This window comes from Anser brachyrhynchus (assembly GCF_964034855.1).
Source record: "Anser brachyrhynchus genome assembly, chromosome: 10".
Taxonomy (NCBI): Eukaryota; Metazoa; Chordata; class Aves; order Anseriformes; family Anatidae; genus Anser; species Anser brachyrhynchus.
Genome location: NC_137705.1, coordinates 13,919,900 through 13,937,347, shown reverse-complemented (window position 1 = coordinate 13,937,347; position 17,448 = coordinate 13,919,900). Strand labels below are relative to the sequence as shown.

General features: G+C 43.6%; 1 protein-coding gene across 2 annotated transcripts in view; it reads left to right on the top strand.

Annotated features, from left to right (window-relative positions):
- Positions 1–16,852: 16,852 nt before the first annotated feature.
- The window catches only part of LOC308200475 (uncharacterized protein), a 45,655-nt gene continuing 45,059 nt past the window's right edge, over positions 16,853–17,448 (top strand). Inside the window, exon 1 of one of the 2 annotated variants that reach the window (XM_080606341.1) lies at positions 16,853–16,953. The gene's annotated coding sequence lies outside the window, so the exon portion shown is untranslated. Of the gene's footprint in view, positions 16,954–17,361; positions 17,386–17,448 lie in introns of those variants that run through there. The other variant, XM_080606344.1, reaches the window with a different exon arrangement.

Here is a 17,448-nt window from a genome sequence, read left to right as displayed (position 1 = left end):
GTTCTGGACAAGTATCCAGGCCTACTCTGGGTATTTGTGCAAGTAGCTCACATGAGACTTATTAAAATTCCTTGTTTTATTCCAAACTGGAAGGATTGATCATCAGTGATATTGCTGGAAACTTCCTATCTTGCAGCTCTCCTCACACACGAACTTACTTTTATTTGGATTTACTTTGAGTACAACCATTTGGTGATCTCTTTCATTTCTATCACCCATTTCAAGGGGGAAGGTGCAGTCCTACACAACTGCTTAAGTTGCAGTCACAGCCATACGTTGTTGTCCCAAGTTAACAATGCTGTCCCAAGTTAACAACCCCTTCAATGCTAACCTTGTGCTAGTACAACCAGTAAATCCACCTGACTTCCCTCTGTTCCTGAAGTTGTTATCTAGGATATGACCTGCTGTGTCTGTTCCCCCAGTGACCTTTTGCTAACCTGGCTATTTAAAGAAACTGTTCCAGAGTTCTAACTTTTACAAATTTTTTTACGAAATTTTAGTACCTGGAAAATATGCCAGACTGACAGACATAGAACTGTGAGTCCTTTTTTTTTATTTGGACAGGCACAACATAACCAACCTACAAAAAGCCCCTTCTCTTCTCTATACATTGCCAGTTTGCCTCAGTCTTGAACCAGCGAGGTCTGGGCAAGACACTTCAGCCTTCCGTGTCAATTTAAAGTACTGGCCTGAATGCCCACAGGTTTGGAAAAATGAGCTGTTTCTTTAGTGGTGTAGGTGGCTATCCGGTAGGAGGTGGACTGAGACCATCAGCCAGTTTCCAGTAATAAACATCCATCAGAGCCATAGTCCACCACTCTGTCAGCTTAAAATCAGGAACAGACATGCAAGACTTTATATCGCAGTCCTCCGAGACTTCAGTCACAGCCAGCCTTGGGGCTTTTACAGAGCTCCCTAATCGTCTTTTGCTGTCTTGGAAATCTGTATTTCTACTAATTAGCCAATTATTGGAAAACATGGCTGGACACTGCTTTTGGCAGAATTAGGCTGGCTTTCACCAATTTGTCTCTGTCCTGCATGGCTCTCGAGATGGCAATTTGCTGTTGCCTGCTTAAGTGGTAGCAAAATGCTGAGGAACTTACAGCTCATCTTTTATACACTTAGAAAGGACTGTCAAGATGATGCAGTGTTGTCTTTCACTCTCCCTTTTCTTGTTTTATGTAGAATTAGAGCCCACAAATGTGAGGAAAAACAGCCATGGCTGCAGTCAAGGCATTGTGCAAGTTTTCCTCCCACAACTCTGCTGGTGTTACTCAGTCTAGTTTTTTTTTTTTTTTGTGTGTGTGTGTGTGGTTTTTCTTTTCTTTTCTTTTCTTTTCTTTTCTTTTCTTTTCTTTTCTTTTCTTTTCTTTTCTTTTCTTTTCTTTTCTTTTCTTTTCTTTTCTTTTCTTTTCTTTTCTTTTCTTTTCTTTTCTTTTCTTTTCTTTTCTTTTCTTTTCTTTTCTTTTCTTTTCTTTTCTTTTCTTTTCTTTTCTTTTCTTTTCTTTTCTTTTCTTTTCTTTTCTTTTCTTTTCTTTTCTTTTCTTTTCTTTTCTTTCCAAATGTGGGCTCCCACACTGTGCTACAGCCCCTTTATCAAACCAGTTTTCAAACAGCTCCTTCTAGGTACTGACCTGTAACAGCACCACCTGAGATGTGTTCTCGCAGGCTCCCGCTGTGGCAGCCCTCTCACAGCAGCAATCCAGGTTAGTATCCATCCTTGCGAGTGCACCTCCATACCTTGTCATCCCTAGACCTGGATCTTTCCTAACAGACAGTTATAACCCTAAAAAGGTGTGTAACAGCAACAGTGTGTAACAGCTTGGTTTATTGAACCAGAATGGCAGATTGAAGAAACCAGCCTAGTTTATAGCTGTACTGAAGGGTTAGCGTAGAAAGGGCAGCCTTTGTTCTCCAACTATCTTACTAGTGACTAACCTGCTATTGCCCTTTGGTGCTTTCTCCTGCCTGCTTGGGAAGTCATCCTGCAGACACATTACCTGCAGAGAGACCACAGAGAGGTAATCTTACTAAAGGCATATAGTGTGCTTCTGGAAGTGTCAGAAAGCAGCAACAGCAACAAGCATTTCAGAGCTCCTTATTAGAGTGACCTTGCTGCATGTTAAAATGTACATGTAAAATGGGGATGGACTAAAGCGATACCACAGTTACGGGTATCTCATCTGTCTTTGTCTAGCCAAGCCTTGTCAATCTTCTTTGTTAACTAGCTATAACCAGATAAAATACAAGGACCTCTGTGAAAAACAGTTACTGTAGCAGACAAGATGACTTATGGAGGGCCAGTTTCAGCTGTATTATTAAAGACATACTTTTTTGCATTGTTCTGATGTGAAAACATGGACACTACAACATAAATCCTTTGGTTTGCTGAAACTGCAGGCATGGTGACATCTGCATGTAATAATGATCATTTAACACCTTGTTAGTCCCAAGAGACCCAGGCAGGACTAAAGTTGTGTTTTAGGGGCTACGTACAAGAGTCAGTGGTGTGAACAACTTACAAGATAAAGTTTGTACCACTAGTTCTGTCTTTAAACGCTAAGGGAATTGTGTATCTCTATTTAGGTGTATATTGAGTATCTATCACAGTGGCATTTCTGGAATTACAGTCTGTGTTAATCAGGAGGCCATTATTAAACTACAAATCACAGCACAAGTAAGCAACCTTTCACTCAGCTTTGCTTCCAGCTTAGTTTCCTGTATTTACCAAGGCTTATACTCTGTCTGAACGTGCACAAACAGAAGCATCTAGTGCAGAATCGCAAGCAGAAGCTCAACATGTCATTTCAATATCTAAGGACTACCGCTTCCTAAACAGCAAGCTGAGAGATTGAGAGAACAAGCAGTAACAGAGAGAGAGAGAGGGAGAGATGAAAGGATGGAAAAGAGAAAAAACTAAAGAGAGGTACCAGTTAAAAGAGAATAGATAATCACATAGAGGAAGAACCAAAACAGAAGCATGAATGTTTAAATGAGGCAGGGAGAGAAGGATGGATGAAGAAAGATTAGAAGGTGAAAAATGAGAATGAAAAATTTCCAGATGTAAAATTGAAATAGAAAAGCATACAACAAAAGGAGATTTTTATTAAAAAGAGACGAAGAAATTATTGCAAGGCAGGTATAGAAATGATTGTCTGCTGTAAAGAAAGCCCATGACTGGAATACTGCAAAAAGAACAATGACGTGACCCATGGCTAGCAATTTGCACTGTTTCTCATTAACGCTGAGATGCTAATGGCTACCTTCCCCAAATCCCCTCTTTCCTGGGGTACCTTTTCTTTTTGAAATGTTCAGCATCAAATACAAAAGTCGGCCAGTTTCACCAAGAGGGACTACATCCCTGCTGTGTTGAGCTTTCATGTTGAGTTGGCTGTTCCAGTCAAGTCTGAGTCTTTATCAGTCAACACCAGGCTTTGCCTTTAACGTATGCTACCTGCTTTCTTGTTATTGTTATTACTACCACCACTTTGTTCTATAAGTTCATTTAGACCTTGATCATGGTCAAATTCAACTGTGACAGTCAATCATTGTCAGAAAAACCGTGAAGTAATAATAAGCAAATGAAGGAATGTTATTCCTCATTCCACACACACACACACACCAAAAAAAAAAAAAAGTTTGAAAAATGTAATTTTCATCAGGAAACTTCCATTTACTGAAGCTGTTCCTGGAAATTTTAAAATCAGCCAAGAAGCAGAGATGGGCACATAGCAATTCCCTAAAGCTGAGCATTATCTGGAAGACTGTTGTTGACATCACCACAGTGTAAGCAGGCAGTCTAATGGCTACAGGCAAAAAGTAATTTGTGTTTTTATCCGTTAAGAAGGATCACCTCGGGTAGCACAGCGCTTTCTAATATATTGTTGAGGTGTTAAAGGAAGAGTGCCTCCTACGGACTTGCCACCTCCACAGCTGCAGGGGTTTTTGAGCAACCATACTCAGAACCCATCTTGCAAAGGCTGATCTGCCCTGCCCCTATGCTCATAAAATCACAGTCGGCATTACGTGGCTGCAGCCCAGGACCAGAACAGACAGTTGTTTGCATGCTAGCAGATGGAGAGCCCTGAACCCACAAAAATACATGTGTACATATTTTAGAAGGGATGTGCTCTCTGGGAGTATGTGTTGTCTGCCTCTGATGTGAACTTTCTATTTCTGCTGTGTTTTCTATTAGTCTTCATGATTGTTAGGCCTCTGCTCTCTTCTGTTTTTATTGTTGCGACCCTGACATAGCCAAACAACGCCTCGGGTTCAGTACTTCCAAATCAGCCTCCACAAACTTGACTAGCTAGATCTCCACAGGGAACAAAGTCACATAGATTTCTGTGACAATACCCATTGGTCTGACAGGGACTGAGATAAATGTGCCTCCAAAAGTTAAAGCAATAGAAATCCGGATCCGCAATGCAAGATTTCAGTGACAAAAACAGGGAGCTGACAGGGACTCAGACAAATCCATCCATGCCGAATGACTGTGCATCCCTTCCACACACAACTGCCTGCTTAAAGAGATAGCGGTGAGAGATCCCCACACAGCATCTAGCACAGCATCGGCATTTGTTAGGAGATTAGTGTCGGGCAAGAGAAATACCCAATTAAAGAGGTATTACACTGCCATTGGGGGATTGAGAGTAAGTAGCAATAATCATGCCAGCCACTGCCACAATAGCAGTGCTGTGAAGGAAAAAAAAAAAAAAAAGAATGCAAAAGAGGTTGAAAAAGAAAAAGAAAGAGAAAGCAGAGCATATTCTTGGGTTTGGGTTGGTGGCAATGAAATAGCGCAAAAGAAGATAACGAGCTCAGATGCCAATTAAAAAAATGCATGGGATCAGGACAGAAAGCAGCCTACACAACAAAATAGCTACTGTACCATTTAAGGTCCACGAGTTCTCGTCCAGCTGGGAGAGGAGCAGGAGAAGCAGTGACTGCAAAAAGTGATAGAAGCTGGAGCTTAAAGGAGGCTGTCGGTGCATTTACACTGCCACGTTGCACAGAATGCTTAAGACAAAAAAAACATCAGGGCATGAGGGATGCCTTTCTGGAGCAGACCAGGGGTCCATTTGGCCTAGTGTCCCATCTCCCACAGCAACCAAAGAACACAGGGAACCTGTGAGCACTTCCTGCTGTTGTCACCCCACATTCACTAATGTTGGATCGGGGGTGCCAGAGGATACACCACTGCCTGGGTTTCAGTGTCCATTTGTGAATCTGTTCGTGAGTTTTTCCAGTGCCTTTTGAACCTGGTGGCACCATCTACCTCCCTTGAAGACTGGCTAGAGAGCAAGGTGATTCCTATTAAAAAAAGGCAAGGATTAAGAAGGTGTCTGTGGCTCAAGTGGTAGCCTTATGCTCAGGAAACTCAGGCTCCATTACCTGCTCTGTTATAGACAAGGTGCTGAGAGTGAGGCTTTTAGGTACTTAAAGATGACAATTTTCTGAAACAGTGTCTAATTCCCATTAAAATCAATCAAAAGCAAATAGACTCCTCAGGGCTTTTCAATTCAATGATTTCAATTGCAGTTATGCATTTCATGTTTTTGAAAAGTGTATCAGTCAACTCTGCATCCATAGGCTACCTAAGGACCTTTAAAAACTTGCCTTCGGTCTCTGTGCCCCAACTTCCAGTTGTAAGGGGAGGATTACAGCACTGCTTCCCTCACGGGGACCGTGCGATGACAAGGAGAAACACGTTAGACTGTGAGGGGTTCACCTGCTAAGGCAAAGGAAGGACATGTAAGGGCCTGAACCATCTAACAAAGACAGAAAAGAGCTGTCAGAGGCTCACATTTGCCAGAGGCACCCAACTGAATATAAACCAGCAAAGTGGGCAACTGACCTTCCCACGTGCGCAGAGCAGCCCTGCACACGTGGCAGTATAACCATGGTAGAGCTGGAGGAGAAAGGAGGTTTGGACGTGAACAGTAAAGAGCAGACCCAAGGATGCTGCAGACAGCGCTCTCTCTGTTTCTATGTCTTTGAGCCTGAAATGTACCAGCCATGCTGAATCCAATGAATGACAACCCCCTGAAGTGCGGTCATCTGTTTTGCCCCAAAATGCTCCCTAGCTAAACAGAGGGCCTGACTCCTCTGTGGTCCTGGCAAACTTCTGTACGACCTACATCAGCTTCTGTGCTCATGCTGGCTGATGTGGGATTGCTGGGGTTGAGCGGAGGCACCAGGCTGCCATGTTAGTCCAGGTGCTGGCTCCACGTCCTCCGATGGTAAAGCACTGGCAGCTCTCCCAAGGTTGCAGGTGGCATTCCAGTTTCTAATGTCAGTCATCACAAAACTTGTCAATGACTAGAAAATCATTGCACATGCTTGCTGTGGAACATGTGAAGGCGATGCTGCCTGTGTGGCAGCAGGAGAATCTACTGCTGCATTTCCCTGTCCTTACCAGAGGCACAGGGATTTATCTTGCTTGCTTCCCCACTTTCTGCACTACCTGCTAACCATTCCAACCGCATGTCTAGTTTCAGGTTGCTTATCAGTTTTCTTTCCTAGGAACATGAAATAACAAAAGCCCTTCATGCACTGAGGTCAGTTTTCTGGAAGGGATAAAACACTGCTGCTGCCAGCCACTCTATTTACAGCTTAGAGCTCAGCGTCCTGTTGTTGTTACTGTGAGCACCAGTCTTCTCAGATGCACTGCACACGATGGCAAAATAGGAACTCTTCGATGTAGTGATTTGCCTTTTAGGGAGCATACGGTATTGGTTAAGGCAGCATAACCCACAGACCAGAAAGCTCTTGTGGGATGAGCATTAACCTTTTGGCTTGCCAGATGCTGGCTGAGTCTGGGCCAACTCGCTGAATGAGCTGTAGTTTTTCACTTTTGTCTTCCTGACTGGTTTCAGTGCTAACTGCTTTAAGCAACTTGTTGACCTTAGATCTAATGACTGTACAGAAATGCAATGGATGCACATGTAACTGAGAGGTGATACCATCACGTGCCAGGAAAGGACGTCCTGCTAATGCCAGCTACAGGTGATTCCCCCTTTGGCTTAGAGGGCCAGGGTCTGTCTTTTAATATGTACAGGAAGTGTGTGTGATTTACCTGTTAATAGCATCCATCTCTAGTATATTTCCTTGCAGTGCCATTTAATGCTTTAAAAAGAGTAGTCTCATCATGGAGTCATTCTGCTGCTGCAGCCCATCAACTAAAACGACTGTGGGTTCAGGCTGTTCGTGTACTGGGTGAGCAGCACTCAGGGAAGCTCCTGTGCTGCAAACAAGCTGTAAGACCTAGGGTGTGCTGCAGCTTGGTGATGCCCTTCTTGGACACCACACTCAGGTGAGCAGTGCCTTCCCTAGGAAGACTGCCTTCCCTCTGCAGAGCCCTCCCGAGGACGGGCGTGCTGCGTTACCCTGTACACCCCTCTGGGGCTGCCCCTTGGCATTTGGCTGAGCAAGGGAGCTGGAGGCCTGGGGTAGCCATCTAGCCACTGGCTCCTGCATGCCGTGTGGCCTCTGCACTGCCAGTAAGTGATTTCAGCTGCATTGACACTCTCCTCAACATGTTCTGGTGCTTTTTGTTTTGTATGAGGGTTTGGGCTTGCATCAGAAATAGAACAGAACAAAAATAGGTTGCAGAGTGGAGCTTTGAATTTCCCCAGCCTAGAGGTTCCTGCCTTGTGGTGATGTGCAGGACACAAGTGACAAGGGGGGAAAAGAGTGTGTGTGCTTTAACCCAATGTGTCTCCTGGGTTTATAGGGGTCTAATTAATGTTACGTGTGTTATTATGGCAATGTATCTTCCCCTTACGCAGTTTAAAGTGGAAAAACTCCCTAAAACCCTAGTACTTGCAACATTTATAATGCCCTTTATTAATGATGTTCTTCACAGTTGCATCATATTTGTCTTGTATCACCCAGTTTCTTAATCAGTGATAACTGCACCTCTATAATGAAAAGAACACAAAAATGTTTCACAGAGTTGGGCACCCCAGCAGACAGAAGCTCTAAACCGGAGTCTTAGCTCTGCCACAAATGAGGCGCTTCATCTTCTGCTCCCTCTCTCTACAGTGGAAATGCCAGTACTACTTCAGCTATGAGACAGAGGTGTTAAGTGTCTTGAAAGGGCTGTGAGGTTCCAGAGGTGTGTAAAGCATCATTATTATTGCTATTTTTATAGATAAGAAAAAGCATGTTTGTGGCAAACAACAAAAAAGTGTTTCCCAGCTTTGAATGTGATGTATAGAAAGAGCTATATTGTTCAGCTATTATGGTACCTCGTAACAATGAAATATAGGGTGTTCCTCAAGTTGTGTTAGAGCTGCAAAATGTATCTCCTGAAATATTAGGTATGCCAGACAGCTGGGGTGTAAATAATAAGCATGTGCATAGTTAGCATTTTAGAGGCACAGCGAAGCCATTCATTCAAAGGCCATCTTGAGCCTTTGCTTCCTAGAAGTACTGTTGTCTCTCCAAATGCTCTGGAAACACTCATTATTTAATATACCTGTGAACAGGTTTCCTTCACCTGACTCAGGACTATTTTCTCAAGAGAGGTTAAGCTGTACTTCAGGTAGCAATGTGCCCTCAAACCAGAAAACAATTTAGTGAGGGTTTCATAGCAATATTAATCTGGAGTAGGTGTTTGCATCAAAACACTTTAAGCTGGGTCTCTGACTTTAAAAATCTCTGATATTTATAAGTATACACATTTACAGAAACCACAGATGTATGTATATTAGGGGTTTGAGCATAATGGTCATACACATTCCATTTTTGTTTTTCATGCTTTCCTGTTTAAGTATTCTAGAAAATTTATTTTAAAATGAAATTCCCTTTTAATTATGTAATTCAGACAGTGGAGCTTTAGCTCCACTTTCATTTAGTGAAAGCCTTAGATATGGTTAGGTCCCTGATAAAATAGGTGAGAATTGACAGCGCCATTTTGGGAAATTTGCTTGGATTATTTTTGTATGCTCCTTTCCTCCCCACTGAACTTCTTGTAATTAAGAACCAATGCAATGGGTGCACAGCCTGTTAGACTGATGCCACTAGTTTAGCTGTACCCTAAAAATAAGCCCATGTAGAAATGTATTATTCCGACTGGCAGGCTGTTTGGTCCGAGGGAGGAAGCAGACTTTGGGGGACAGCAGATGAGCTGTATTATTTTAATGGGGCTGTGTTTTTCTAAGATCTGTAAGAGTCTGGAGGCCACTGTCATATGCAGTATCCTCTCCACTCCATTGTAAAGGAGGTTTTTTTTTTTTTTTACACAGGAAACAGTGCCTTTTTCAGCAAGCAAAGGAGACACTTTTTCATTCCACACACGTGAGACCTGCAGCACTCAGGAACACGAGTTAATAGCACAGCGGTCAAGAAATAAGGCAAATATTGAAATGTATAGTACTGTGCAATCTGTAGTCTTCTCACTTCATCTACCCACTTTCCTCAAGTCTGAGCACTGATCACAGCAAAGCACTGTTTTCTTTTCCTTTCTTTTTTTTTTTCTTTCCTCCTTTGTTTATCCTGTCAAACCTTCTGTATCCCAAATGCTGGGTGTGTAAAGCAACACCCTGCTGGAATCAGTGAAAAGCATCAGTGCACACAGCCACAAGAGACACTCAGCAACATCTCCATTGTATGCTCCGTTATGCAAGATGAAGAGACAAAAGTAAAAACTCAAGGGAGCAAAAAGCCTTGGATTCATTTCTGTATCGTGGTGCTGGTGTGGCTGTCAGTGTTTCCTGGAATTTGTACACATTAGAAAATGTGATCTCTGTAAGTTTTTATTGATCTTGTCTCAGAGGCAGTGATTAATAGTACTTTCATCCCAAAAATGTCAGATCTGCTCACAAACCTGAATTTTCCCTCCCATGCTAGCATTCCTCCAATCACTGGAAGGATATGAGAGGAAACTGAAGCCGAGGGGGAATGGTCGCAAGGACCACACCACCACCATATGTGAATCCATTAACCCCCTCATGTTCATTTATTACTTCTTATTACAGTAGCATTTTGCATCAGCTAAGTGATGGGCATCTGTATTAGATTTTGTACTGATGATATAACGGGGTTTCTCATTTCAAAGAATTTAGTGCCTAATGAGCTGTACATGGCGATAGTATCAAACTATATACAAATACTATTAGGACTACACTGCCTGGAGACAAGAATATATGTAAATGGTGTGTTTATTTCAGTAGGACTCCACTGGATTTCGTTTCTTGGGCAGGGAGGCTATTACTTTCTAATCACTAATCAAACAAAAGGTGATGCGGCAGGAATCCATCAGCTGCATACCTAGTGCTGGTCCCTGCTAATTTGTGTGTTGAGGTTTTAGTCTTTGTAAGACTGTTCCTTAGTGCTGAAGCTGAGGGCAGCTACAGTTCATCGGTACTTTTTAACTCAAAGCCAGATGCTCATCAGAACTGGAAGAGTTGTTGTTTGCCAAAACTAGAAAAAAAATATCTTTTTTCTAAAGTTCAGGCTCAGAGATGTGTGGTATTAAACTGACTACCTGATTTTGGGGCTCAAGGTATGCTGAAGTACCTAAATACCTGTGGAGCTGTCTTAAACACCCACTAGAGGGGAAAAACAAAGATAATGTGCATTGCTGCTCTGCTTGCGAGTCTGTGAGCGGTCAGAAGTGTTGCAGCTAAATTGCTGTTAAAGGTGAATGAAGACTGCTAAGGGTCGGGCTGGTTTTGGAGTGAGTGATTTTTCCAAACACCAGGTGGGATGAAAAGAAATTGAAACCAACTGTTACCAAAAGAAATTATTTCCTTCCAATTTTTCCTGTAAGACAGGAAAAAAAATCCAGGAGCTTCTGAAGTTGAGAGAACTTCTGGGATAGAGGTCGAGGGAACCAATCAATAACTAAAAGGATTAAAAATGAAATTGAATGCTTTTCTCCGTTGCTCATCAGAAAATGGGAGTGGGCTATGGCTCAGTTTGCTTGCCACTGACACAGTTATTGCTGCCTACCAGCAGGTCAGTAGCATTGGATTATATATATGTATATATAATATGTTGCCAGCGTTGACAGCATCACAGCCAAGTCCCTCTCCCCACAGTCGCACTCAGATGCATTCCTCTCGAGCACAGCCTGCTGCTTTATCACTGTGTTCTGCATATGGGTGTTAGCAAGTGATCCTGAGGTGCTGAGGCTGGAGCTAACAGCCTGCATCTGGGGCTATGTCTCTAGCAGAGATGTTAGCTTATTAACTGGTGATAAACTTATCTTTCCTAGTAGTTTTGCTAGTGTGCTTTCTCTATGGATCCGTTATGTGTGGATCCACAAAGGATGTACATGTGCTGCTGCAAAAACTGTGCTTCCAATTTCCTACAAAATCATTCAGTTCAGATACATTTTGTGAGACTGAAGACACAATGCAGGAAATATTTGTGTAGTAATTACTTGTGGAAGGCCAGTATCTGAACGAGTCAGAAATTAATTTGGAGGAATGTGTATGTGATTAGTCTGAGTGCTGATGCTATCTTGATGAGTACTTTCCTTCACTTGTACTGGTTCTTCTTCATACAGAATATAGAAAAGCAACTGTAATGCTGAGTTAATGAAGATTTTTTTTTTTTTTTTTGTGGAAGGCATATATATAATTGCAGGGAAATAAAACATCTGTGCAATGTATATTACATATCTGTATCTGTCCTTAATTGTTACATTTTTTCCCCTTGGATTCTAGAACTGCAGACTGTGGAGGGTTATTGAATCTTTATTGCTTCTAAGTTCCTGGATTGATATTTGGAAATAGCAGCTATGTAACATCACTGATCTGATTTTGCTTTCTGCGCACAGCAGCTTTAAATTTCTAAAAAGTTGAAGCAGCATGTTAAAATAAGAAGCGGGTGCAGTCTCCACTTCCTGGAGATTTCGCTTTTGTTCTTTCTTGGTTTTAGTCTAAAATAAGTCATTCAGAATAAAGCCTATTTTTGTTCTTTGTGGGTGGAAAAAACTTACCTCCCTCAGTTCTCATACTGTGCACATCACCGTGATATATGTACACCGAGTGTTAGTATCTGGGAGATAGCAGATAAAGCCTTCAGGTACTTTGATCTACTAGGCAAGTGTTAGAAGTAGGAATAAAGTTTCCTCTTTAAAAATGGAGATGCTGAGGTATTTACAGCCCTGTGCTTTCCACTCCCCAGCATGTTGTAAACGTAGGAAACGTGTGACACGAAAACTTGCACCGCTGCATGAGGAAAGCCACCCTTAGTGTGGAATGGAGCTTTTGGAAGTCATGGACATGAAACACAAGGGCTTAGGAGAAGGTGTACTGTGGTCAGCCGAGAGGGCAAGCATTATTGCTAGAGCCTACATAGGAGGTCCTTAAATCACAGAAGTAGAAAATAGAGTTTAAGAGGTCATTTATTCCTTTCCCTCTGCTCCCCAAGGCAGGATCTTTAATACCCAAACCATTTTTGACAGATGACTGTTTAGCCCGTTCAGAAAAATTCAAGTGACGGAGACTTCACAATTTCCCAAGGCAATCTGTTCCAGTGCTCAACTGTCCTAACCATTATTCACATTTAATTTGTGTAGGACACAAAGGCTGACACAGCTTCTGTACTAAAAGAAAGGGAATTTTATAAAAAATCAGATCTTTACTTTCAACGGGTTGGTTCTGTGATATGAAAGGTGGTTCCTTCCCAGCACACGGTGCTTTGTGACCAAACTTGGGTAGATGCAAAATCGCCATTTCCAGAGCTGCTTTCCAGCCTGAGGACCCAGGAACTCACCTCTCCTTAGGATGTGAGACTGGAGCATGGCTGCCAGCACATTCCTTGTTCTACAGAAAATTTTGTATGATTAGTACTTAAGAATTTCATATTTTTTCTGGGATTTCTGGACATGTGCAGTAGGTAAACAAACATGAGATCTACAGAAGGGTGGGACAGCAGCATGTGAAGAGCAACTGTGGGGATATTTAGCACCCATCAGTGATGTATGCAGGGACGGAAGGAAGAACAGAGGGGAGGGAATAGAATAATATGTGAGACGGTCTGAAGGATATTAAAAATGCTCACATAAAGGAGAGGGGCAAAGACACATAGAAAGAGACTTAGAGTACTGGTAGCTGTATGCTGTTGTCAAAGTGAAAATGCAGGCACTCGTGTACAATTTGTGTCTGTGTCAGTTCTCCTCTGCAGAAGCGCTGCTACGTGGACTGGAAGTGCTGATGTGGTAAGCTGTCATGCAGGGCATGTTTCAGCCATGAGTTGTAATTCATGTTACATTTGTGTAGGATTCTTAAAAAGTGGTCCAACACGGTTCTTCTGGACCAGCAGCTGATAGTTTGTTCTGCAGGGCAGGAGCTGTCTCTTACCTTGTGCCACACCGGATCAGCACCCTGCGCTGCCACTGAACAAACCCTGAGAGCAATGATACATTTTTCTTCAGTGAAATCAGTTCAGAGAGAAAACCTGTGGGCCTAAGAGGGTGTCCTGCTAGCGACCGCACCCTCACAATCGCAGCTGAGGGGTGGTGAGAGTTACTGGCACAGCTTGGATGGAAAAAAAACACAGCACGGCTTTGCTCTTGTTATGATAGTTTGGTGTCTCAAAGAAGCGTCTCTGGTAGACAAAGGGCAGCTGGATTTATTCAGATTTTGGACTAGAGAAAATATCCAGTCTTGCTTAGCAAGCCCTTACAGGAGATTTGGAATCTCAAGGAGACAAAGCCACCGAAGACCCTGGTTGCGTGTGCACTGCTAATGATTTTTCTAGGTGCCTGCAGGGTGGCTGAGGTGCTCCCCAAATACCTGTCGTGCACAGCATATGTCCCAAAACATCCTTTCTTAGATGGCCTTAGAGCTCTCCCCAGCCCATACCTTTGTTTCTCTTGCTGGAGAACAGCGTATGTGGACATCCACACTTTCTGTCCCTCTCATAGCCTGTGCAAGGTGGATACTGCATGGGGAGCAGCTCGGAGCTGTGACAGCACCCTCTGTGACAGGTAGCTGGTTTTGTATTGCTTTCCTGGCATCTTGGACTAACAAGCCATTCTCAGCCCTCAGAACTCTACTGTCAAAATTTTAACCGATGACTGTTAAATTTTACTGTTGCATTTGGTTTGGATCTGCCTCAAACTAAATCTGCCCTCAACAGCTCTTTGCAATGCCATCTGCCGGCAGGGATCCGGTGAGCCAGGAGCTCTACCTTAGCCGACCTCGGGATCGGGCAGCTTTCCCTGAGCTCTTTGTGGCTGAAGCAGATAAGATCTTCCCTCAGCTCTCATTCTGACAGGTATTTCAGTGCATCAGTAATATTTTAATTAAGGTGGCCAAGTGGAGTAAATCTAATAGATACCTCTAGGCTATACATATACTTTAGATCTGAGCACTTTTTTTGGTATGAAAGTGTTAACTGTACATGGTTTCATACTTGTGTGGAAAAAGAACGACACCCTTTTCTTTATCAGCCATTTCGGTACTGTCTTTTTTAATCATTTCAGGCTTTGAACTCCTGCTCTGAAAGAGAGTCTCTGTCTCTTCATCTTCAGCAGCTGCCAGGTCTGGAGGCCTAATCAATGCAGGTTATTGATAGCAAATCAATTAATGCATACAAAGGATCAAAATTAAGGAGCTTTCACTAAATTAATAAGCGATTCCAAGTCTTTTAACAGAGTGCCTCAGATAAGGGCAGCTTAGTCTTCTGGGACAGCAGCCTCCAGTACTGTGTTTCCAAAGACAATCAGCTGGAGAGAGAGCTCTGCTTTTACTTCTTTTGCCATTTAAATAACCTGGTTTTCTCAATAGGAAGTGCTTAAAATCTGAGTCTGGAAAGGCTGCCAGGAACCAAGTCCGAACTGAAAAGAGCAGATTTATCTGCATAAGGATGTCATGGCCTTGCTCAGCTGAGTTAGGGAGGGCTGGTTATTTCAAAAGCCGGATTTATATAAGATACCAGCCAATACCAGAATCAAGGTTTGCTTCAATAGCAGATATATCTAAAATTGGACTAGAGACGTACTCGGAAGCAACTAGATGCTGGAGAGCCTGGAATAACTCGAAGCTCCTACCAGAGCCAGCCCTTCTGCCTTATGGTTTGCCCTCCTGGGGGAAGGTGCCCTGGGCTCTGTACTAACTTCTTGCAGTTAACTTCCCTGCCCTGGGCCCTGCCAGAAAGTGCCAGACAATGCTCCTAGTACAGCCAGCACCCCTGCCCTGCTGCCATCAGCCTCTCCTGAGGGGCTGGGTTACTGGGAGCTCCCAGGCAGCTACTGCAGCTTTTCCAGCTTCCCTCCTGCTTCGACCAAGGGAGAATCACCAACAGTGCCATGCAGGAAAAGAGAACATCTCTGGCAGTTTCTCTTCATGTAGTGCTGCCTGCCATCTCCTCCTATTTTCCTGCTTAGTAAGAAGGGCCATTCTTTGAAATGCCAGGAACTTTCCTGCTGTGACAGTAATTAACAGGGATGGAGATGCAGCTGGGAAGTAGGTTACAGGAGTACAAATACAGCGTGTAGCCCACTGAAGATGAAGAATGGTTTGGGTCACTCCATGAGTCCCTCTCGCAGAGCTGTGGAGATACTGTCTCCCACTTTGTGCCTAACTGTGTGGTGTCGGGTCCAGGTCCCAACAGTGCTTGGTGCAGGCTGCACGGGTCTGGGCACTGTCCCTGGGTGCTGTGTGGGCAAGCACAGAGCACCTAGGGCCGAGCAGCAGAGGCGAGAGTGGTCTGCTGGCACCTCCCAAGGGACCACGAGAAGGGGTCCGGTGGCCTGGCCTTGTTGGCATGCTTGATCTCCTGATGCCAGGGTGAACTCTGAGCCAGATTCCTGTAAGTTTTTTGCTGTAAGCTTACTTGCAAGCCATTTTGTGCTAAAGAATAGTATTTTTATATGCTGTGTGAATGATTCCTTGTGACTGAAATGGCTGCAGCTTCCAAAGCTAGAAAATTATGCCAGAGGTGCTAATATTCAGATGAATACACTGAGATTTACAAACGTAGCTCATGTCACTGCTGATAGCAGAATTGTATCTGAATTCCAGGCTTACTGGGTCAAACTTCATGTAATCAAAGGATTGTCTTCTTTCTGCTATAGTTTCTACTGATCTCTGCCTGGCTCTCTATCGCAACCCATTGCCTGTTCTATTGCTGGCACTGAAATGCAGTCTGTTATCTTCATCTGCCTGCCTTTGGACTTGAAATGGCAACACAGCTGATGTTTGTTGATCTAATCCACTGGCGATGATCTGCTCTTGCCAAAGAGTTATGAAGCTGGACACATGGCATTGTGGCCAGTGGACGTTACAGATGGCATTGCAGGCCAAAGCGTGGGTTGCATCTGAGAGAAGGACGAGGTGAGTTCATCACCCCGGACCGGAGCAATGAGCTGTAACACTGCAAGTTAGCAAAGTGGTTCTCTGAGGGTGCAGCGCTGCTGGCCTCTGCTTCTGTGCCTGTTGGGAATTGCTATACTGCATCTTGCTTACTTCAGGCAGGATTTGCATCCCTTAGATGTGGTCTGTTTTGCCTTTCTTCCACCACTTTCAGTTCCCTCCTACAAATGCCTACTCTGACTGCAGTTCTCTGCAGCCACGTCTCAGTAACTGCTTAACCTAGAAATCCATTGCTAAAAAGATCTGACACCATAACACCCTGGAAAAGACTCCTCTCTCCTCCCTCCCCCTACTCTGCTCCTTCTCTTTTCTTTTCCCAGGATATATGAAAAGCTGTAACTACCAAATCAAAATCTATTTGATTTTTGTATTCCCTTGATAACCGGGCAGCTGATCTCTATCACCTGGCTGAGGCTTATCTGCTGCCTCCAGCCTCCCTGCTGCAGCAATTGGTTCCTGCAGGGACAGTGCTGGGTTATAAAGTGAGACTGATATCACGGTCAGGGCCCTTTGCTTTCTGACTGTGACCATTGTTGCAGAGATGTTCCTGAGCAGGCAGCTTTTTCTGGGAAGACTAGAAGGAAGAACTGGGCCTCTGGGATTTAGAGGCTCAAAGGTATATTTTTAATCTTGATCTTTTTTTCCAATTTAAGCTGTGAAGTGACGCTAGGGAACATACAGGGTCAACAGCATGAGCTAGAGCCAAGGTAAGGGGTTGGTAGTTTTGCGTTAGCTCTTAAACTTTCCAGGTGAGAGCCTGTTCTGAAAACAGTTTTTGTGGAGGGCAAAATGACAGCTGCTGTACTTAAGTATAATTCTGTCCATTTTTAACTCTAATTGTATTTTTTTCTGTTACTCAAGGATGAGATTAGCAGGGTGGTGAAGAGGCTATAGGTCCTTATCTGCACAGCTGGATTCAGGCAGCTAATCCCCAGCCATGTAAAACTAGTAGGATGTGGGAATGAGAGTGATCCCATCTCTTCTGGCTAAATCATGTCCTAACTGTAGTAATTTGGTTGTCTGGAGCCACTGGTAAGGCTGCACCCAGGTAAGCACCTTTTAATACCCAAGATGGGAGATGAGGAAGCAGAGTCCACCACAACTGTGTTAG